A 25,563-nucleotide genomic window follows, 5' to 3' on the forward strand; every position below is an offset into this window, starting at 1 on the left:
TTTTATATTTTAGTTTCTGACTCTTGTTGTTGACTACGAACCCTGGTTGTTCTTCTGTCTTACCCTCTCCTACATGTTCTAGTTTCTTTTTTTTTTTTTTAAAGATTTTATTTATTTATTTGACAGAGAGAAATCACAAGTAGTCGGAGAGGCAGGCAGAGAGAGAGAGAGGAGGAAGCAGGCTCCCCGCTGAGCAGAGAGCCTGATGCGGGACTCGATCCCAGGACCCTGAGATCATGACCTGAGCCGAAGGCAGCGGCTTAACCCACTGAGCCACCCAGGCGCCCCCATGTTCTAGTTTCTAACAGGATATCCAAAAGGTTTCTGGCAGTGGAAGAGTTTGGCTTACCCACAACATGTCCCAGAAGTGGAAGGTGTTCAGGGATTTTATGAACTGCAACCACCTCATTCTATAGAGAACAAAAAGGATTAAAGAGGGAAAAATCCTTCTCTAAAGTTATTGAGTAAACATGGCTGAGGGAAGGCCAACTATCAACTCTAATCAGAGATAATCAGCAGACTTATGCTACCACCATGACACCTCCACTGGTTTTTCCCTTCCTGGTCTCATTTTCTTTTCTCATGGTTTTTTTATTTTTTTTTTTCTTTCCTTCTTTCTTTCTTTAGTGGACAAAACCATGAGTATAATATTTGAAAAAGACTTCTCAAATATTCACATTCAAGAGAAACTCCTTCAGACCCTTCATTTTTATGAAAAAAATGTGGCTTTGGGGCACCTGGGTGTCTCAGTCAGTTAAGTGTCCAACTCCTGATTTTGGCTTAGGTCATGATCTTAGGGTTGTGAGATCAAGTTCTCACTGGGCTACATGCTGGGCATGGAGCCTCCATAAGATTCTCTTTCTCTCCTTTTTCTTCTCCCCTGCTTCTCTCTCTCCCTCCTTCTCAAAAAAAAAAAAGAAAAAGTTTTACTTTTCAGCAAGTAAAAGTGATAGAAAGATTTGAAAGGTTATGGCTATAAATAAAAACGAAAGCCTAATTTTCCTATGTATGACTTTAGTTGTTATTTAACTTCACCTACCCGAATCCTAACCATTTACAAAATCTCCTTCTCCAAACTCATCTCAAACTATTCTAGAGCTATTCCTCCTTTCCTTTAATTTGTAGTACAGAGGGGACATTTACTACTCAATTGATAATGAAATAAGAATTCCAGCCCCACTGGATGGCTATTCAGTTTCTCCTATGATTCCTCCTTGGCTTTTTTATTAGTAGATACTATATTTCTTTGAGCCAGAAGCCATGTCTTATATATACTATTGATTTCCCCATAACACATGAGTGGAGTAAGGTTACATTTGTTGAATTCTTAGAATGTTCCACTTCTGTGCCAAGTATTTTATAGATACCATTTCATTTAATCCTTATGAAAAACCCCTTGAGGTAAGGCTTATTACCCCCATTACATATAGGAAGAAAACTGAAGTACAAATACTAGCTAAAAGAACTTCTCCAAGAACTAAAACTTAGTGAACAGTAAAACAGGCAATTAAACCAAAACTTTTGTGTGCAGACTGTGATATTTTTGCTAAATAAAGTAGTTACTATTAGGTGTACAGTAGGAGATTAGTATACTCTTAACTCTGCATATATTTATTTTTCTTAGAGATTAGAATATGTAAGAATTTATACATTTTGATATACATGAGTATGTGTATATATATTTATGATTGTTAATATGTATATGCATGATTCAATCTTTTTTTTTTTAAGATTTTATTTATTTACTTGAGAGAGAGACAGTGAGAGAGAGCATTAACGAGGAGAAGGTCAGAGAGAGAAGCAGACTCCCCATGGAGCTGGGAGCCTGATGCAGGACTCGATCCCAGGACTCCAGGATCATGACCTGAGCCGAAGGCAGTCGTCCAACCAACTGAGCCACCCAGGCGTCCCTGCATGATTCAATCTTTAAAGAAAAGTTGTTTTCTGTCTTTCTGGATGTTCAGTGTTGTTTAACACTAATTAAGACTGTCAGCATGAGCAGTGCTTAAATCTGAATTTTATACTTAATTTATATGTTGAAAGAGAAGAATGTATTTAGGCAAGAATGCTGGCTAGTTCTACTGGAATCATTCGTGGTCTGTCTATGCATTGTCTAAGAATAGTTTGCAATGCATGATTTAACACAGAGCCTATAACATAGACAGTATATATGGAAAACTTTTCTTAAATAAAAGGATGACCATTTAAATAGGAAACCATTTAAAACATGAAAATGAATTTAATGAATTTGAGAAGTAACTCTTACAAGAATATTTTTCTTCCAGCAGACATTGTTGACTGACTATCCTCTATAAACTGGCAACAAAAACAAAACTTGCAAAAAGAAATGGTTATCTCAAATAGAATTATTTAAAAATACTCGCCATTGTCTACCCATCCAATGCATATACTCAAGCATGTTCAAGCATATCCATCAGTTAATCTTAAAAGTTGTAGCAATTTTATGAGCAACTTTAACTATTTATAATGTGTTTTGCACTTGAAAGTTGTAATGTAATAGACAGACTTTGTGGCCTTATTCTGGGAGGAGAAATGAAGTCAAGTAGAACATTCACAGTGGGGGTTTGGAGGTTTCAAAATGCAAGGCAGAACTTAATTTAATCAGATATTGTATAGCAATGAAGCTTTATGAACAGAATTAGAGTCAAATTTATCAATCCAGAGACAATGAGTTCCCTAGAGCAAATTTTTAAAACCAGTTTAAATGATCATGGATTATCTCGTTTCATAGTTAATTTAGTGAGGATAAGAATTAGGGATATTGTATGTAAGGATGAATAAAATAAACACTACTATTCTTTAGTAGTCAGCATTTAGAAGGATGTGTTGAGAAACCGTTGGAAATTATCTATCTCTTCCTATTTAATAATATCAGTGTCACAGAATATCTAGGATTTAATAACAGTAATCTCATCTGCAATGTATGATAGTTTTCTTCAAAATATATTAATAACAATGTTTTACATATATATCAATCATATATGCACATGTGTAGATTATGGCATTATATAATTAATTATTATTAAATGGCAACCATTTGTAAATAATGGATTATGTAACAATCCTCATCTTACTAAAAGGGACTCCTCCCCCCATTCCATTACTAGTATTTAAAGAATTGATTTATTAATATAATGCCATGTGACCAATACATAGGGACCAGATCTAAAGTTGTATAACTTAATTATACGTGTTTGTGTGGTGAGTTTTTTGCCTGAATCAGGACCAGGGAAAGATTACAAATGAGGATCAAGAAACTAATATTCAAGAAGCAAGATAGAGGTGGGTGGGCTTGAGGAGGTGATGTTCTAATACTCTGATTTTGAATGGAATTTCTTTTGTTTGTTTTGCTACTTTGCAGGCATAAAAAATAGGTTCAAATGGAAATGACTTCAGGATATCTTAAATATATTAACCTCCTATCATTGGATATCTTTCATTTAAAAAATGCCCTTAATAGTTCGTTTCTACAACTCTGACCTCTGTACCCTGTTCACATGAAGTAGTTTTTCAACACATATTTGTTAAGTCTGAAGCAGTCTCTACTAAAACAAGAGATACAGTGGTCAACAAGCCAGAGACCCTGCCTTTGTCTCAGAGCTTGGTACATGCCCATGTCAAATAAATGGAGAGTTGCACCAACATTGAGTTAAAAATAGGAGTATCTGACCTAGGCTTTGGGGTTTAGTGGTTGTGGAGACTGCCAAGGAAGGTTTCCAAGAAGAAATTGGGTCTAATATAAATCCTGCTAACCACTACCCTTTGTGATCATCTTCGCAGGCTCAACTTTCAGAGATGAAATCTACCAACAGGCATAAGTACTCATCCTTTCACTCACTTTCAGAGCTGGTTTAGTGACTTTACAAATTCCTTTCTTTTTCACTCCTCTCCCTCCCTCACCTCCCCACCCTCATTTTGCTTTTTCTATTTCTGCTTTAAACCAGAGACTTAAGGATAAAATATATAATTGAGTATCTAGAAACTCAGTTTTATTAATGTTGACATACAACCAGTCATACATACATACATACAACTGACTCATAAGGTGTGAGAACACATGGAATATGAACAGAAAATGTAAAAAAATCACAAAAAATGTTGTTCTTTCTTTTGTAATATAATATGTCAATATTCACTAAACGTCACTTTAATTCTGAAGTCCTCTTACCTCAAGGGAAAAACAAACAAACAAGAAATCCTGACCATTTGAAAAACAATGGCATACAGATGATTTTAGGGATTAGTCTAATATAACCCAGCTTGTGTGTAACAACGTCTGATCTCAATTTTTGGACTTTGCAGTACTCAATATAGTGAGAGAGCCATAATCATGAGAATGTAATTTTTCCCTCTGTGTGTTATTATAATCTTAGTTTATATGTCCATGATCAACGTAAGCATAAACTGTAATATCATTTTAAATAAAAGTGAGTAGTACAGACTTCCACAATTATTTCCTGACAGTTGTCTTCTTTGTGAAAAAATTCCCAATATATATTTGGCCCTTGTGAGGCTAGAACTACATTTGAACACCTGTGTGAGCCATTTCTATGATTAAGCATTATCTACTCTTCTCACTTAATTGACTAAAATAATAACAGCTATCAGGAATCCCCTGCACACTGTCCAAGTTCCAAGAGATGATTTATTTATTAAATAATTACTTGGAAGGAAAGCAGAAGATAAATCTTAACAGTTGATTATTTTAAAGTCATAAGGTTATTTATAAATTATTCTTATCATATCATATGCAGGGACATTTTAGTCAGGCATAAATCAGCTTGCTTTATCTTCTGGATGAATAATTTTGTTGCCAGAAACTCATATGATGATATGATTTTCAAATAAGGATACATTTAAAAAACCATAAGGTCAAAGTAATACTTCCTGAATCTATAATCATCCTATATAATAACGTGTTTAAAGGTTTGAAAATCTATAGGGAGAGAAACAACATACATGTATATTCTAGAGGTATGGGGTTTTATACCACCTTTTAATGTGTTAACCACTATATTCCCAAGAAGTAAGTTTTGAATGGATTCTTGGACCTAGTTTGATTATTGAGACTCATAATACTAACTTCACTGAAGAGCACTAAATTTCACAGAAGTAAAATCCAAAATTAGATCATGGTTGTTTGCTCCAACCCCATCAGTGGTAATTATTTTAATTATTTTATGAAATTAAATGTAACAAATAAATCTATAATACTCTTAGAAGAAAAGAAAGGGGAAAGTCTTTCTGACTCTGGATTTAGCAGAGGATTCTTAGCTATAACACCAAAATCATGAGGAAAAACAAAAGAGAGCCGGACTTCATTAAAATGAAAAAATTATTGTGACTCAAGGGACACCATCAGAAAGTGAAAGTGAAAAGGGAACCCAACCCATAAAATAGGAGAAAATATTTGCAAATATATATCTTACATGGGACATATATCCATACAATTTAAAGAATCCATTATGATGATACCTGCACCTATGTGCAAGTACCCTAGGAAAATATTTAATTGAATGCATTAAATTCAGTTGAAAAGACCATGGCAATCATTTCTTAGGGTAGTTACAAGTCCAATACCCCACTTGTGACATTATTTTCAAATTCATGTAACTTTTTAAAGATATATTCCAAAATCAGTTAAGTCTCCAATGCATGTTTCTAAAAGCCCCAGTTTTATTTTAGCTGAAACCCTCAGAAACAGAAAGCTGTGCAACAAATCCCAAAACCAGATGCAATGTGAATATCTGAAAATAGAGGAATATGTAAGTAAATAATAGTACATAATAACAACAATAGAAAGCTACAAGGTAATTAAAAATTTCTTATTACTTTTATGACCACAGCACAGAAATATCCTAATATTCTGTCAAAAACAGAGTAGTAAGAGATTCTATGTTCACTTTTATTTTAAGTAGGTAAAGGTTTACTAAGTGTAAGAGCTACTATTAATTAAGTGCCAATTCTGTGTTTGAGGATGCACTAGAAGCTTTAAAGATGTTATAAAATTAATCTCTGTAAGACATTAAATGCCATAAATTTTAAGACGAACCATCAAATTAGTAACAACTCTTAAAGATGGGAGGGAGAACATGAAGCTACACGACATGTTACATTTATGAAATAATTATAAAATTAATTTTTACTTAAATGTATAGATTCTAGTCCAAACATCAAAAACAACATTTCCCAACACTTTACAAATTATGTTAGCTTCTATTATTTCTCCCCCAACACCTTTTGTGTGGTTATGTCATACATTTGTGTTATGGACTAAATTATGCTCCCTCAAAACTGTCATGCTGAAGCCTTAAACCACCCACCCGGACCCCAGCAATGTGAATGCATTTGGAAATAAAACTTTCAGGAGGTAGTTAGGTTTAATGACACCATAGGGTGGGCCCTTAAGCTGACAGGATTAGTATATTTATAAGAGGGAAAGAAAGATCTCTCAGCCCACACTTCACAAGGAATGTGAGCATTCAATGAAAAGGGGCCACGCACGAACTAGAAAGAGAGTTTTTAGAAGAAAGTACATCAGTTGGCACCTTGATTTTCCACTTCCCAGCCTCAAGAACTTGAGAAATAAATGTCCATTGTTTAAGTAATGTAATCTCTGGTGTTTTGTTACAGAAGCCAAACCAGACTAATATAATTTGTAATACAGTTATTTGGGGAATGGTGGTGGGTGGGGAATCAAAGTCTTCACTCAATCCTAGGACCCCTGACATCTAGGTGACTATTTTTATTAAATATGCAGAAATTAAAGTTTCACTCTGTGATGGATGGTTCTATACACTGAATCAAATCCACAAAATCATGTGTCCCCATATAAAATCATAGAGAACACTTCTTTCATCTTAAAACGTACCCTGCTCTTTTTCTTTCTTATCAGTAATGTACTCCCTGCCAACTGGAACATCTGGCACTCAACTATCTGTATTCTGTCAGCCTTTCTTAGAATAGTGTGTAAATGGAATTCTTTCTTAATAAGTGCAATGCCTTTCTTAGAATAGTGTGTAAATGGAATCCTTTCTTAGAATGGTGTGTAAGTGGAATCCACAACAACATATTGCCCTTTGGGCTTTGTTTCTTTCATTTAGTAAAATGCATTCCAGATTCATCCATGTAGTCATGCAAATCAGTAGTTCAGTCCTTTTTATTGCCCAGTAACATTCTATTGTTGGGATACAGCAGTCTGTTTAGCCATTTTTCTGTTAAAGAATATTTTGGTTGCTTCCAGATTTGGGGGATTATAAATAAAGTTCCTGCAAAATTTGCATATAAGATTGGTATGAATAAAGTTTTCATGCAAAAACTTAAGGAAAAGGTAACTATACATAAACACAGTACTCTAGTTGGCAAATCTGTTTCTTATGGGGGTATGGGTCAGCAGTTCTATACTATACTACATGTGTGGTGGGGTTTAACATAAAAGTTAATGGATGGTGGGTAATGAAGTAAGTTTTTTACAGTTAAAGAGTAAGTTATAAATAAGCAAGTTTAGAAGGTTAGAATGAATCTTTGTGCTAGTGAAGGAAAGCTGGAGATAGTATGAACTCATGTTTAGCCTAGACAGCTAGATTAGATAAACAGATAGACAGATAAACTGGAAAAATGATTACAAATTATACACACACACACACAGACTTGAGTATCCTAAAATGTAGAAGAAACTCATCCTTCATACCCACTCTTTATCAAATTAACTACCAAAATGTATTTGCCCTTGAAAGCTCAAATATATATATTTGAGTTTTATGCATTCCTTTATATCCTAGCTCTAAAAGAACCCACTAAAACGGCCTTTGACACAGTGAAACCCCAGATGCCACAAGCATATTTAGTACTTGGTTTCTAAGTGCTATTCTCCAGTGGAAGAAATCAAGACTCCTTGTAGAACTGGCTCATTCTAGGGCTGTGGTAGGGTAAATATATGATGAATCCAGATAATCTTGTAGTGCCAAAAAGCAAGAAAACACTTAAAAAAAAAAAAAAAAGGATGGAGACATACCCAAGAGAAAGAAGCAAAACTGAAAGAGTTCTCAATGGCTAAAGTGGAAAAATCTGAGGAAAAAGATAAATTTGGATTATAACTCAAAGTATCAAATGATCAAGGTTAACACCACCAGTTATGCCAGTTTGATAACACGATGTCCCCCTAAAATGATGTGATGAAGATTAATAGTTCCTGTCTGTGGTATTCTTCCCCAAAACCAATAACCTCCGTCTATCTTGAGAACAAAGAACAAACTCAAATTGAGGACAGTCAATAAAATATCTGACCATTATTTTTCAAAATTGTCAAGGTCATGACAATCAAAGAAAAAGTGAGAAAATGTTACAGGAGATATAATAAATTATTACAATGTGTTATCTTGTTTCAGGAAAATATCAAGAAAATTAGTATAAAAACTGGGTAAATACAAATAATGTCTGGAGTTTGGTTAATAATAGCATACAAATTTTGGTTGCTTGATTTTGACAAATGTATTATGGGAAAGAAACTGGGTGTGAGGTATATAGGAACTCTGCATTATCTTTTAAACTTTCTCACAGATATAAAATTATTTTTGAAATATTATTAAAATGTATTTTGATTCCCAGCATTTTAAAATGTGCTAAAAATGTCTCAGACATTTGAACATTTATCTCATTTTAGAAAACTGAGGCTCAAGTTTTTGATGTTGAGATTTATTATGAGAATAAAGCATTAGTGTCCTTTTTATCAGCAGTTATTTTACCATCAATATTTAAATAAATAATTTTATATTCCTCGGAAACCCTCTAATAGCTTTAAAAATCAAAATAAAGTTGTATCTATCAGTATATATAAGAAAAAAAAACTACAAGAGCTGAGCAAACCCAAGGTTATTAATATGTGTAAAATCTATTCCTCAAAGATTCAAAAATATGACAGAGGTGTGAACAGAAGTAAAGAATTCAGTCCAGGTGAATTGTCTGGTAGTCATCATTTCCAAGCTAGGAAAGAAACTGAATTTTGCTTTCTCTACTTCTACTGACTATAATTTCTGCCTTTTTTTTTTTTAGAAGTTTATTTACACTTAATGTAATTATTGATGTGTGTGTGCTTAAACCTTGTAATTATTTGTTTTCATTTCTATGTTTACTTTCACTGTCCCTCTTTTATACCCTTTCTATTTTATCACCAATATTGAATTCTGAGCTAAAACTCTATTTATGTTTCTATGGCTGTACTAGAAATTATAATATGCATCTTTGACATACCACATCTACCTTCAGATAATGTTTCACTACTTTATGAATAATGGAACTTCACGAAGTATAATTCCACCTCTATTTCTCCATTTTGTAATTCTTGACATGCATTTTATTTCTACTTATGTTATAAAACCCTCATAATACACTGGTACTGCTTTTTCTTGAAACAGGTAACACTCATTTAAAGAAATTTAATTATATAAAAAAACAACTATGTTCTATTTTTAACTACATATTCCTCCTTCCTGATGCTCTTCATTTCTTTCTGCAGACTGAGGTCTCTTTTGGTATTATATTCCTTAAGAATTAAAAAAATGCTTTCTTTAAGCTCTTCAATTATTTCTTTTAATGAAAGACCAATTCTCTCGGGTTTTGTAACTCTGGAGATGAATTTATTTCACCTTCAATTTTGAATTATATTTCCATTGTCTTCAGAAGTCTAAGTTATTAGGTTATTTATTTATTTGCACTTAGCACTTTAGAGATGTGTTCTTCCATTTTATTCTGGGCTACATATTTTTCTTCCCATGAGAAATTATTTAACATTCTTATCATTGTTTCCCTAAGTGAAATGTGTTATTTTTCACCCTCTGGCTGATTTTAGAACTTTCCTTTTACCTTTGGTTTTCAGCAATTTTTTAAGTTCCATGATCAGATTTCTTTGTTTGTGCTGGTTCTGCATGATGTTTGTGGTGACTTATTTTTTATTTTTTCCTATGCATTGATATTTTCATCAGGTTTTTAAACCTTTGGCTATAATCTTTTCAGGTATTATTTCTGTTCCCTACCCTTTGTTCTATTTTAGGAGCCTTACTTTCATATTTGCTATAGAGTTTGACATTATTTGACAGCTCTTGAAAATTTTTCATCTTTATGTTTCATTTTGGCACTTTCATATCAACTTGCCTTAAAGTTCATTGATTGCTATGTACAGACTTTAAGATGGCACTATGTGCCCCTTTTCATGATAGTCACACCTTTGTGTAATTTCCTTCCTAAGGGGAAATGAGGCTTGTGACTTGCTTCTAGCTGATTTGTATGTGATTATATAAAACTTTAACAGCCATTGTACTAGAGTCTATCCTTTTCCTTCTCCTCTCTCTCCCCATCAGAGATTGCTGGTTTGAAGAAACAAGCTGCCATGAATCCCACAGTTGCAAGAAATAAATTATGCCTGAGAAATAACAACATGATAAAGTATGGAAGCAAATATTTTCTCAGTCAAGTCTCTGACATTTTTATTGCAGCCTTGTGAGACTCTAAGCAGAGAACTCACTTAAACTGTGTTCCAATTTCTGACTCACAGAAACTGAGAAAAACAAATAGGTGTTGTCTTACAGAAATGACTTTGTGATTAGTGTTACACAGTAATAGAAAGCTATTACACTAAAAAAAAGAAAAGAAAATGTATATACTGTTCTTTTTTCTGTTGTATCTAATATGATGCCAAGTTCCTCAAATATTTCATCTTATATATATAAATATATATACACACACATATACATACACATATACATATTTCATTATATATATACACATACATATATAAATATAAAACTTTATTCAATATGCATTGTATTACATTGAATTGTATATTCAATATATTAAACTATATAATACATTATATATATTGTATGGAACTCTATTTTACTGAATTACATTGAATATGCATATATATTATATTGTATTGAACTATATACTCAATATATGTAAAGAGAACTATATAATACAATATATATATTGTATTGAACTGTGTATTCAATATATATACTGAACTACATAATACAATATATATAGTATTATATTGAACTATATAATAAATACAGTATTATATTGAATTGTATATGTGTGTGTGTGTGTGTGTGTATGTATAAATATAGGTTATGGCATTCTCTTTTGTGTCCTCATCTTCAGTTTTCCCATCTGTCCATAAATGCGGCCCACCATTTATCCTGGATCATTTAATTCATTGTCATTATTATTTTGAGATTCCAATATGATCATTCTGATATCTGGCTGTTTCTATGTCTACTTTTAATGACTATATACTCTCTTGACTTTAACTTACACATCCTTGTTGTGTGTGTGTGAGATATACCTTTTTATTATATATCAGACATTATAGGTAATAAAATAGTAAAGATAGAACATTTGGAATTTAAGCCCATTAAAGAGTCCATTATGTCCCTTTATCCCCTTCAGTCGCTACTGCAGAAGCTGACTCAATCTAATCTGCATTTAAGATGCATGCAGAGTTTGTGTTTGTTTTAGTTGGGTTCAGTTCACCCCTGGCTTCAAATATTTTGAATCTTTTAGCAGGGCATAGAATATGAGCACTAACCAGACCAGATATTACTTCATGTTCTACTTCACAGATAACAAGTGTCTGAAACAGGAAATCTCTTTCTACTTTATAGCCAAGATGTTACCTTTTTGGAATGGTAGAGAGCTCTCCATTTTCTCTTCCTGACACTTTCTGTAGCTGATAATTTCTTTCTTATGCACTTTCCCAGGCTTAGTAAGGATCCAGCAGCCTCCCTGGCAAACTTGGTGTCCCCCAGAAGAGTTTGCTTGAGTTCTCCCACAATTTCCCTAACATTCAGGTGACAGTTGCCTTTCCTCTTCCTGAAAGCATCTCATGTCTCAATGGGAAACTATCAGTACTCTTTTCATCCCACAGACTATGTGCTACTCTTGTGATTCGTGAAACAACATGGGAAAGAATTGGTGGCTTTTTGCAGGCGTAATGTGCAGCTGGGATTCCTAATGATTTCATCTGTCATATAAGCATATATATGGCCATTAAAAGTTTGATAAAAGCTTGCTATTTTCCTCTCAGCCATTCTCTATGGTAGCTTCCTCCAACTCTGAACACTCCACCAGAGTTGAAATCATCGTGGATCCCTCTTTCCTACAAAGTGTTCATCATTTTATATTTAAGTCCTCAGTTCTCTGATTTTTTTAAAATTATGATTTGGTAGCTTGCTTTTCAGGTTTGCCCTTATGGTCACAGTGGAAACAATGGACTCTTTTTTTTTTCCTTTAATCTTAAATACAACTATTAATGCAGTGCAGGAATTTGAATCTCTAAATAAGTGTGGCTAAAATGCTCTCTTTGTAGTATGCTGAATTGCCCTCCCCATTTCCTAAATTCACAACAACAACAAAACAAAGTAAAGGGCTTGGACTTGCTTTATATACTTCATTTGAAAAATTAGTAGATGGATTATTTTTTTTCCATTGCATTGAAAAGGATATTTATTTTGGTGTCTTATTTATGAGAATGAAGCTGCCTTTAAAATTCTCTTCTATTTCATTTTGTTTTTGAAAAAATAGAATTTTAGTATGTAAAAGGTGAAAAAAAAAATAAAGAAAGTAAGAAAAACAAGCTGAGATCATGATAAACCAAAGTCAAGAAAACTGATTTCACTCTAGGAACCAGCAACATTTAATGAGAGTGAAGCAAACAGCAGGGTGTTAGATAAATGAAAGCAGACAGGGAAAAAAAATAAACAACTTGATCAAAGAATATAGAACTGTGATCAAAGAAAATAACCTTTAAAGGAAACAATACTTGATTTTCTGCAGAGACACTTATAAAGCAGAGAATATATTCAAAAATTTAGTCAAGATGTAGTACCAGGTATGTACTTTATGAATATGCATCTTACAATAAATGTTCACTTCTATTTCCTACAAATTGAAATTGGAGTGACCAATAAATAACCATGTTGTCACTTATATAAAGCAAGGCCCCTAGAAAAGGAAAAAAAAAAGTAATCTTGTTTTTATTTACACTTTATATAGTCAAAAGCTAATTTTAAAATAGGCAAAAGAAAATCCAAAGTAGTAATTGTAATGCAGATTCTATATAATTAGACTGAATAGTCCTCATGATTTAAAAAATCTTAAATTACTCACCAAATTAACCAATTTGAAAAAATATACTAAAAACCAGATTTCCCCTAAGAGTGTTTTACAGACCTGGCTAATAGATCTTACTGAAAAGTCCTAGAGATATCATGGCAATTTGGGAAGAAGGGTAGGATTTTAGGAATTATTATGTACTTTTATACATGTCAAATTCTATACTCAGATTAACTTTGGTAACCACTATACCTATCTCTATTCTATTTTTTCTAAAGTGTTTTTATTGGGACTTAACATTGATAATGATCTTTCTAGGAAGTTAAAACATTCATATCTAATATTTATCCTTTAAACCGTTAATTACATAGTAAAGTGATATATCCTTGAATATGATAAAAGGTAGCTGAAGGTATTTCCTTACATAATGGTATTCTCTGCATTTGACTGACACATAGGAGATCTTTCTACCTAATTTTGTGTGTTCTCATTGTAAAAAAAAAAAAAAAAACACACACAAACAAAAAACAAAACAAAAAAACCAGTTAAAGTATAAATACAATTTAAGAATTAGTTACGAGCCTTAATTATGCATGCCTGATTTCCCTGTTTGGGTCCCAGCATTGAATTCATTTCCATCCTTATCACATCTTACTTGTTTATGTCTGTATTGCTAGCACTGAGCACACAGCATGTGCCAAGTAGACACTCAAGAAATACTTCTAAAAATAAGTGGATGAAGGTTTATTTTACTGGAAAATAAATGTTCAGCACTAAATATATGGGTTGATATATACTAATTTTTTCCCTCTCTCTTTATGAACGTATATGTGTGTGTTGTCCAAGGTCACACAGCACACCGACTTCAGAAATGGATCATTTTAAACAAGTCTAGCATGTAAAGTACTAAAATATGCCACCTCTGTAACCATTCATGCACAAAACAGATGTCTGAATATGAAGATACAACATAAGCCTTGTTATTAAACTATTATATAATTGTCCTGTTCATTTTCTCTTACCACACATATGCAAAAGTATTCAGAATTAAGCATGAGACATGCATATATTATGATAAGGACTAAGAATTTAAGTTAAAAGTCTAAAAGAGGTTGGTGGGGGAAATGCAATAATTGCTATCAATTTCTTAAGGGCATGCTAGAATTGCATTATGATGAACTAGGTTTCCAAGCTATTTGGTGAGGATGAATGAAAGCTTTTGGGATTGCCTTGTTCATCTTGCTCAGGATCTAGTACATTTCAGGTGCTGAACTGATAGGCAAGTGAGAGTAGGAAAAGAAAGAAGCAAAACAGAGAGCAAATGGAGGATGGAGGAAGGAAAACAAAGGCGGGTCTATGGAACACATTCCTGTTCCAAACTAGAGTTCAGATCTTGATGGACAGGAGCTGCTATATGCAGTTCTTTCCAGTCACATTATGTCACATATAACACAATGCAGAAATCCATGCAGTTACATTCCTTCCTAAAGAGAACACTTACAATCTGTTTATTCTTTAATAGTTGCCCAGATAACCTGCCCTAAGATAACTGATGTGACATTATTAGTCTCATCATTTAGATAAACAGTCAGGGTTTGGGATAGTTCAAAGAATTATCAGAGGTCAAACAGCTCAGGATTGGAGCCAGGATTTGTACCTGATCTTCTGTTTTTGAAATGCATAATCTATACTAAGGTGTCTATTCGCTTCACCCTACCTCATGACTTCATAATAAATAATTATCAGTTTTTATAAGTCTTATTTTTCATCATACTTGGGTGTAAAAATTTTTAAAGTTTTATTTTCAATAAAACATAAAATAATCTCTAACCATTCCTTTACTCACTGGACATATCTGAGTTTCGTGAACCAATATAGTTAATCTTTCTATTAAAATCCCTTATGATGTGTTGTCAGAATTTCTTCCCACTTATAGTATCAGTTCAAACAGCTTTTCAGAGATAACTGTAATTCTGAAGAAAGGCTGAGTTCTTTATGGCTAATCCTTCACGTGGCACCACCACTCACTTTATTTTTAGTATTACTGGGTTCAAACAACTGTCTCACTCTGACATCTACAGTGGCTTCCAGCTGCATCTGGTATCCCAAAGGATCCTGAGGGAAAATTGGGAGTAAGTAGAGCGTTTGAATAAATTTTCTCAGTCTTACATTTTGTGGACTTCCTGATAGCAAAGTAGTGATAGCTTTGATATTTGGAGGTAATACAACAACCATTGTGGGTGCTCTCTACTTTTGATAGAGCTATACAATCTCAAGCGTTCATGCAATAAATGCTTTTATATGCAATTTCCATTTTCAGGAAAAGGCATTTGTACTGGAAATTGAACATTTGCTGCATTAGCCACTCTCATTGTGAATGCATGCATTCCCTTGTTCAACTACTATTTCATATATATCATTCATTCAACAAACATAGATTTAACTCCTATCATATATTAGATGTTAGATTCTAGGAACACAAAATTTAAAATATAGCCTCTAATTTCTAAGACTGATGATCTTACAGAAAGAACTCTGTGAAGCAAATCTTTTAAGTGCTTTATTATTTATAAAATCAGCCAATTCCAACTTTTAATTTTTACTTTCTGGAGTTTCCCTCTCCTTCTTCAGTCTGAAATATTCTTTTATTTTTTTTTAAGAATTTATTTATTTATTTGACAGAGAGAGATACAGCGAGAGAGGGAGAGAGGGAGAAGCAGGTTCCTGCCAACCAGGGAGCCCAGTGTGGTGCTTGATTCTAGGACTCTGGGATCATGATCAGAGCCAATGGTAAATGCTTAATGACGGAGCCACCCAGGCTCAAATATTCTTAAGTATTAATTTCAAGTGCTTATTGGTAGATATTTAAGATTCTACACAAGGAACTGTATGATACTGTTTTTAGTTATTGCTGTTATAAATGGAATTACATCATATTTCTTAACAACCTTTTTAAGAACATTGTTGATTTTATGCTAATTTTGTTCAACTCTGTTACTGGGTTTACTTATTATTTTGCTCTTTATTTTTGTTTTGCAGCTGCTTTTGTTGGTCTTTCCAGGTGAAACATCATATAATTGGCAAATAGTGAAAACTGCACTCTTAATTTTCAAAAAATACCTATTATTTTGTTATCCTTTCTGATGTTATTAAAGATCACCTCTAGAATGCAGTTTAAAAATAATGATGAATTGTCTATTCTTGAACTTAAGATTAATGAGACTGCTTCTAATCTACTGTTTCATTATTAATAATGCTTGTTTTTTATAGTTTTTCTAATATCTATTTTTACTATTATAATGAAAATTTGTATAACTATTACTCTACTGACAGTTTCTAGTGAGCATGGATCTTGAATTTTAAAAATAACTTTGATGACTATTCATCAGGGAGCCTGACATGGAACTTGATCTCTTGACCCAAGGATCATGACCTGAGCTGAAGACAGTCACTTAACTGACTGAGCCACCCAAGGAACTTCTGCTTTAGCTTTTCATAATAATGTCTTTTGAAGAGAAGATTTTAATTTAGAGAATGTTCAATTTGCTGAGTTTGTGTTCCTTTTATGGTTAATGTTTATAAGTGCCCCATCTATACTCTATTTGCCTACTTTAAGGTTGTATGTCTCAATTCATTTCATATTCTTAATTTTTCTTAGCCATGTTCTGCATTTTTTTTTAAGTAAAGATCTTATACATCTATGGTTAAATTTATTCATACTTTTCCCCATATTTTCAAGTTAATTCATTGCTAACCTAACTCCACAATATTTGTGATGCCACCAGGAAATTAATTCTACTCCCAGAAAAACTCAGGTACAGGGAGTAGTATAAAATATTTAATATTTCTATCTAGTTACCTAGCAGTCATTACTGTGTATACCTTGGGTGGAACTGTAGAAATAATCTCTTATTTTTGTCTAAGGTCACAAATGGCTATTCCTATTTCCCTGTTCTACTCTCTATCATCATTCTACCTATCAGCTCCTTGGGAAAAAGCAAAATCTTATCCTGTTTATCTATTTTTATTTTCTTATATTATGTATTTCATTTCCTTTCTTTCTCTCCTGCCCCACCTCCCCCGGGCTTTACTTTTTCCTTCCTCAAATAGGGAAGGAAGGGAATACAACTAATGTTACAGAAGGAAAAAAAAATTATCTATGATTTAAGCATCATTCTAAAGAGATACATATTTTCTAAATGTCCCTTGCAAATTACCAAATTAGCTGAGGCTTTTCACATTCTTTGTATCTTTTATAATTTTAAGAACCTACTTGATGATTTCAGTGGGAAGCTAATATGAAGGCATTTTTTGAAGGAATGGGACATTACTTAATATTTACAAAACAATTTTTTGTTGTTCATGTAACACTGGAGAAAAAGCAGAGAAATGCATACTCTTTTAAGAGTACCAAGCTGTACTTTTTACAAGATCTCCCTGTGATTGTGATTCATAGTAACCTGGGGAGAAAAAAACAGAAAATCCCTCACTGAAAGGAATAGTCAGGAGTGAAAGAGTTTGGGTGTGGGCAAAAGCTTTATTCCACTTTTGTTTATCTTACCAGTAAGCAATATGGCACTGGATACCAGGGAAGAGGACTGAAAAAATCTTTCAACTTTATATTTCCCCATTTTTATTTCTTTGACTTTGTAACTCTCTGAAGGACGCCTTACAGTGATCAACAAAGAAGCAATTCAGATGAAAAGCACTGCTATATTTGTCTAGAGGCAGGAAAGAGAGGATAGATGGGAATTTTTAGTTCTGTGGCAAATCTGGCCTTTGGGATAGACACCACTGGAGAGAACAGACTGGTGGTGACAAACAATTTCTGAGAGCATCAGAAGGCATACGATGTCTTAGGGGTCAGAAGCAAGTGACAAAACTAAGAGCAGAACTGGGGAAAGATTGGGATTCTTGAGCAAACATTGGTTTGCATCAATCAGTAAATGGGGAACAATCAGTATAATGGCATTGTCCCACTGAATCAAGTAACTAAACAAAAAGAAAATTTCATGGACCATTAGGCTGAGACTTTATTTCTGAATCAAGCATAGAAAGGAAAGGAACCTCACATATCACATAGTGTCCTTATATTCTCAGAGAGTGAAAAATATTAACGTTTCTTCACTTTCCATAATTTTTTTCCAGTTTCTAAATAGCATTGTTCGAATGAATTTCTTGATAGGTTTATCTTAACCTAAAGTAAAACACAGACATAAACATATTTTATGTATTATATCCTACCTACAGATATCTTTTTTTAAAAAAGATTTTATTTATTTATTTCACACAGAGAGAGATCACAGGTAGGCAGAAAGGCAGGCAGAGAGAGAGGGAGAAGCAGGCTCCCCACTGAGCAGAGAGCCCAAAGCAGGGCTCGATCCAAGGACCCTGAGATCACCATCTGAGCTGAAGGCAAAGGCTTAACCCACTGAGCCACCCAGGCACCCCTTACCTATAGATATCTTAATAAAAATTTCCTACATACATATGTATAATGGGTAAAACTATTATAGCTTAATTTTCCCTCATCAAATTGCATCCGTGGTCCTTAATACCTATTTACACTTGGTATTTGACACTGATCAAACTATTTTGACATTCATTATGACATGTGATTGGTCATGTCTCAATCACTGAGAGCATTACTCTTTATTCTAGGCAAGGACAATCCAATCCAAACCCCTTCCACCAATGAAAAACCTTGGATATGTCAGAAAGAGAGTTAATAACAATGTTGTATCAAGGGCACTGAAGATTAGGAAAAAAGTGATCTGCTCAAAGATACTTTGCTTTTATGAGCCAAATATAGACTCTCTGATGACATGTTTTGAGTCCAAATCCTATGTTCTTTATATCAAACATCACATCTTCAAAGCCTGGACTTGCTCATAGGTTTTAGGCCATGAGATCTGTTAAGGAACGGATGGGTTAAATCAGTTGTTGCTCTAATTATAACAGATGATGAAATTCAAGCACTTACTATGTACAGGGATCTGAGTTAGGTTGTTTAAAACATCACATCTTTGTCACAACTGCCCTATAAGAATAGTACCCATCTTTCTAGTTCACAGATAAGGTAACAAAACACAGAAACTGGAAGAAAGCAAGCCTTCATAACTAGAGAGCAATGGTGAGTTATTTTCTGCTAAATGGCATAGAGTCAACATGGTCCTTGAAATCTCAGCATGGTTGATCTCAGTTTCTAAATTTTTCACCTGTTAATACTTCTTCCTGATCATTTATCTGTGTCAGGCCTAGTCTGCTGATATTGGTTCTGTTTTTTGTTTTTGTTTTTTTTTTTACTTTGTATAACTGTCCTTCTATCTAATCTAATCTAATCTAATCTAATCTAATCCATTTAACTTCCTCCCAGTTACCTTTCTTATAATTTAAAAAAAATTAATGGTTAGATTGTTCAAAAAAAATGTTTATAACAGTGGTGCTGGGGTGGCTTAGTCAATTGAGTATCTGCCTTTGGCTCAGGTCATGATTTTAGGGTCCTGGGATGGAGCCCAGCATCAGACTCCCTGCTCAGTGGGGAGCCTGCTTCTCCCTGTCCCTCTGCCTGTCACTCCCCCTGCTGTGCTCTCTCTGTCAAATAAATAAACAAAATATTTTTAAAAAATGTTTATACCAGCATCTGCTAAACTGAATTCCAAGGAAAAGTGGTCAAACAAATTGTGAAATGTATAAGCCTGATGATTCACAGGCCTATGCCCCTGGGGCAAATAATACATTACTATGTTAATAAAAATAATTAAATAAAAAATACCTTAATGAAATATATCTCAATGATGTTATATATTTTTAAAATTATAATTGACTAATAGTATCATATCAGTTTCAAGTGCAGAAGATAGTGGTTATTTTTATACATTACAAAATGATCACTATGATGACCTAGTTATCATCTGTCACTCTGTAAAGTTATTACAATATTATTCACTGTATTCTCTATAGTGTACATTATATCTTCATGACTTCCTTATTTTATAACTGGAAGCTTATATTTCTTAATCTTTAGTCGACCTTTGGAAGATCACATTTCTGTGATCTCTTTGGAAGATCAACATTTCTGAATAGTACTGGAGTCTTCTTTAGAAAAAAACTGTTAATTTAACACAGAATTTCCAGATATATTATAGGCCTCCACACACATATCTTTTCTTTTCATACCACTTATGAATATCTTAAAACATAATTTATTTATATATTTGTTACTGTATACAGTAAAATCTGGCAACTTTCAGGACATTCCTGAAAAAACAATCTTAGATTTATTATGAAGATTACTCCTAATGATCATCAAATAATGGTTCTATAGAGGTTTTATCTTTGGGTGTCTTGGTAACGGTTTTCGTAAAGACTTTGGGGTCACACAATATTTGTCATATGCTCCTGATCTTTCCTTGAAATAAATGCTCTCACGGCCACTGACTCATTCCCCAGGGAGGTTGTATGTTCAACTCCCTGTCCTCCCTAAGTCACCAATGAGGAAAGAAGAATAATCCAGAATGCTCCCTGTAGGGGACTAACAGCTTCGAACAGAGGCACTCTGCTGAAGAGGAATTTGGGAACACACTCATGTACCATTTTAAGGGTCCCTTGCTTCTTACAGAATATCTGTCTGGATAATAGAGAAACAAAGTTTAACCATAAGAACTCTTTGACATTTCCAAGGAGGACCAATCTGAACTCCAGTTGGGATTCTTTTGCTGGTAGAAGTCTTCAATACAAGTGATTTTCACTATAGACTTGATAGTGACAACTTAATTATCAAACACTCTGGAGAAGATGCAATAACATTAATACAACTTGACACATAATTATCATTTTTCCAATATAATTACCATGTAGTTAAAGCTCAGTCCTTACTATGATAAGATTTCTGAAAGGTTCTTGTCTCCCTGTGATGTTGGGTTTATCATCCTTTCCTATCTTTACCCTTACATATGCTTTCTCAAAAAAAAAAAAAAAAAAAAAAAAAAAAAAAAAACCAACAACAACAAAAAAAAAACAGAGAATGGAGAAGGAATATATTCAGGCTATGAAACTCACTTACCATTTTTCCCCTGGACACTACTTACCATCCTAAATAATAATAAAAAATGGATATGTATATTTACTAGGTATCTGTCATGTGTTAGTGAGATAAAGGCTTTTCTACATATTATGATTTCTAATCATCTTTACAATTCTGAAAAGTAGTTATTCTATTATCATTTAAGATGAGAAAACTAAGGCTCATATAATTTAAGTAATTTCCCCATGACCACCAGGCTGCTAATTACAGTTAATGTTACCGCAATCCTTGTTTGTACATTTTTGAGGCAATTGTTCTTAATTTTGCCTGCATGTTAGAATCACCTGAGTTCAGTAACTACTACTACCTGGGTTCTACCATTAAAGACTGGAGTGTGGCCCTGATATTTGGATTTTTAAACACTTTCCAGGTATTTCTGAGGTAGCCATGGCTGAGAATCACTGCTACAAATCCTTCCTACAAAATCACTCAAACTGCCAAATAATCATAAGTATGTGTTTTCAGTCTAGAAACTGAAAAAAAAAAAAAAAAGAAGAAGAAGAAATGAATAACATAGTAAGTTTTGTTTCAACTTAGTGGAAATTGAGTAGATATATGATGTTGGAGAAAAACTGCACTGTGGGGGGCGGGAAGAAATGGCCTTTGGAATTAAGGTAGAACTGGGACTAAATTACCTCAGACAAATCACTTAGGGCAGAAAACCAAAAATCTTCCTTGCTCCCATTTTTTTCTCCCTATCATAATGCAATTCATCACTAACACAGTTGGTATTAGCTTGATGTTTATCGGACTCTTCTTTAAGCAATTCCCTTTACCCACAACACACTGGCACCAAAATCCCTGATGTTCCTGTCCTCATGAATGTAGATTCTAGTACCAAAGATTCTAGTTACAAAGTATGATCGATTAAAGGGCAAGAGATTCTGATAGCCCAAGAGGGAACACCATCCTGGGAATCTGGGGAGCATTTCTGGAGTAACTGACAACTGAATAGAGGATGGAATAATACAGAAAAGTTGGCCAGAGAAAGAAGTGAAGTGGAGATGGGAAAGAACATTTTACTCAGTGAGATCACCATGGTATATGGGTGTAAAAATGAGACAGTACTGCACACAACTCACTTGAGAATTTGCAAGTAATTGGGGCTTGCGGGTGGCTCAGGTGGTTGTGTCTGCCTTCAGCTCAGGTCATGATCCCAAGGACCTGGGATCAAGCCTGCATTGGGCTCCCTGCTCAGCAGGGAACCTGTTTCTCCCTTTCCTTTTATAGCTCCCCCTGCTTGTATACTCTCACTCTCTGTCAAATAAATAAAATCTAAAAAAAAAGAAAAAAGAACAATTAAAAAAAATAATTTGTAAGCAACTGAGTATAGCTTAGATGGAAGGTAACTTTTGAGCAGAGACAAAATATTTTATTTTTAATTTAATTTAATTTTTTTTCAGAGTTCCAAGATTCATTGTTTATGTACCATACCCAGTGTGCCATGTAATATGTGACAAAATATTTTAAACCGAGAAACTATTTAATAAAGGCATAAGACCTTTCCATTAGAAAGGTTCTGCAAAAACATGTTGTTTAATCTCATTTCTGAAGTACAAAATTCCTCATCATTTGAGGCCCAGCAGCATGAATACAGGACTTAGTAATTACATACTGAGATGGCAGTGGGATCAGTTCTCCTCATTCTATATTTGTTTTCCCAAATCATAAATCAGCCTCTATCTCAACAAAATATAGTCAGGTCCCACCTCTCTTTGAAAATAGAAGTGATTATTTTCCGGAAAATCAACATTGATAAGCAAAGGCAATGTCCTTTTCTGGGGTAGGCAAAGTTTTCCTTGAATAGCTCTCTCAATGAATAGCTCTGTTTCCCATCAGTTGTCATATTAATAAATGAACACATACTGCTCTACATTATGGGAAATGAAAGATATTTCCTTCAGTTACACAGAAAAAAGAAATGTATACTTAACAAGAGGAGCTTTAAGAGGAAGAAAGAAGAGGGCAAGGAAGATAGCCAAGTTTGAAGTCCATTTTGGATGTATTATCATTTGTTTCGGCTAGTGATTTCCCACATGATATATGCACTGTACTTCCACACACTATGGATCTCAATGTATGTGGACTATAATCAGGACACTATCATGGAGTCCTAATAACTCAGCACATACTGTGACTATTCTTTATATATATATATTTTTAAAAAGTGTATCAGCTTATTGGCTTTGTTAAAAAAAAAAAAACCTTATTGTGTCTTATATATTTCAGTAGTTTCTCAAACTGACTTTTTTTGCTTCTAACTTCTTATCTCAAAACTCTGCCTACTGTTGTCAAGCCAATCTTCAGGAGATAAAGACAGGAGATAAAGACAGAAGGTTGTATAATCTTTTATTGGTTTTCCTAGTTCCTAAACTAGTTATTACCCCCAAGATCTATTTTCCCAAATGAATAGCATTTTCCCTATATTACTGGACACCCTACATATAGGTCCCATACACTTTAACACTCTAACATTGTTCATGAAGTTTTTTTTCTACCTGGAATTCTCTTCACCTATATCTCCATCTTTTGAAACTCACCCTACAAATTCCACCAGGATTCTCATTTTCTGTCTGCTTCTTAACATGCTAATAAAAGTTTTAACCTTAAAAAAGAAAAAAACATTTTAACCTTTTTTGTCTTGATTTACTTAGAGTAACGTGCCTTATATCCCAAACTATTTTACTGGATTGTGAGTTCCAGGCAAAGAAATGTATTCCCTCCTCATCTGTCTCACCTCCCCCCAATTCACATGTACACCGCCAAGGTTACTGTAACAGGTCTGGACTTTTGTGGTTTTTGTTTTTAGTTATATTTCTAAGGGAATTCTTAGATTAAACTAGTCCTAAAGCAGTATCCCTGGATTGGATTTAAATCTTCTCTTCCCAATTATTAAGATGACTGGTGGATTGTCTTTAGGGGTGAGTTTGTTACACCAAAGTATACCACAAGATTAACTCTGAAAAGATACTGTAGAGGAATTACTTGCATATTTTTTAAACTTTTTTTTTTTTTTAGATTTTATTTATTTATTTGTCAGAGAGAGTGAGCACAGGCAGACAGAGTGGCAGGCAGAGGCAGAGGGAGAAACAGGCTCCCAGGGATGCTGAGCAAGGAGCCCGATGTGGGACTCGATCCCAGGGTTCTGGATCATTACCTGAGTGGAAGACAGCTGCTTAACCAACTGAGCCACCCAGGCATCCCTTTTTAAACTTTTTTTTTTTAATGATTTTTTTTTTATTTATTTCAAAGAGAGAGGGAGAGAGTAAGCATGAGTGGAGGAGAGGGGTAGAAGGAGAGGGAGAGAAGACACACTGCTGAGCAGGGAGCCTGAACTGGGACTCCATTCTAGGACCCTGAGATCATGATCCGAGCTGAAAGCAGACACTTATTAACTTACTAAGTCACCCAGGCACTTCCCCCCGGCCCTTTTTTTTTTTTTTTTTTTTTTTTTTTTTTTTTTTTTTAATTTTTTTATTTTTTATAAACATATATTTTTATCCCCAGGGGTACAGGTCTGTGAATCACCAGGTTTACACACTTCACAGCACTCACCAAAGCACATACTCTCCCCAATGTCCATAATCCCACCCCCTTCTCCCAAACCCCCTCCCCCCGGCAACCCTCAGTTTGTTTTGTGAGATTAAGAGTCACTTATGGTTTGTCTCCCTCCCAATCCCATCTTGTTTCATTTATTCTTCTTCTACCCACTTAAGCCTCCATGTTGCATCACCACTTCCTCATATCAGGGAGATCATATGATAGTTGTCTTTCTCTGCTTGACTTATTTCGCTAAGCATGATACGCTCTAGTTCAATCCATGTTGTCGCAAATGGCAAGATTTCATTTCTTTTGATGGCTGCATAGTATTCCATTGTGTATATATACCACATCTTCTTGATCCATTCATCTGTTGATGGACATCTAGGTTCTTTCCATAGTTTGGCTATTGTGGACATTGCTGCTATAAACATTCGGGTGCATGTGTCCCTTTGGATCACTACATTTGTATCTATAGGGTAAATACCCAATAGTGCAATTGCTGGGTCATAGGGCAGTTCTATTTTCAACATTTTGAGGAACCTCCATGCTGTTTTCCAGAGTGGCTGCACCAGCTTGCATTCCCACCAACAGTGTAGGAGGGTTCCCCTTTCTCCGCATCCTCGCCAGCATCTGTCATTTCCTGACTTGTTCATTTTAGCCATTCTGACTGGTGTGAGGTGATATCTCATTGTGGTTTTGATTTGTATTTCCCTGATGCCGAGTGATATGGAGCACTTTTTCATGTGTCTGTTCGCCATCTGGATGTCTTCTTTGCAGAAATGTCTGTTCATGTCTTCTGCCCA

This window comes from Mustela putorius, unplaced genomic scaffold (assembly GCF_011764305.1).
Source record: "Mustela putorius furo isolate JIRA1106 unplaced genomic scaffold, ASM1176430v1.1 tig00000174_pilon_pilon_pilon, whole genome shotgun sequence".
In the NCBI taxonomy this organism is placed as follows: domain Eukaryota; kingdom Metazoa; phylum Chordata; class Mammalia; order Carnivora; family Mustelidae; genus Mustela; species Mustela putorius.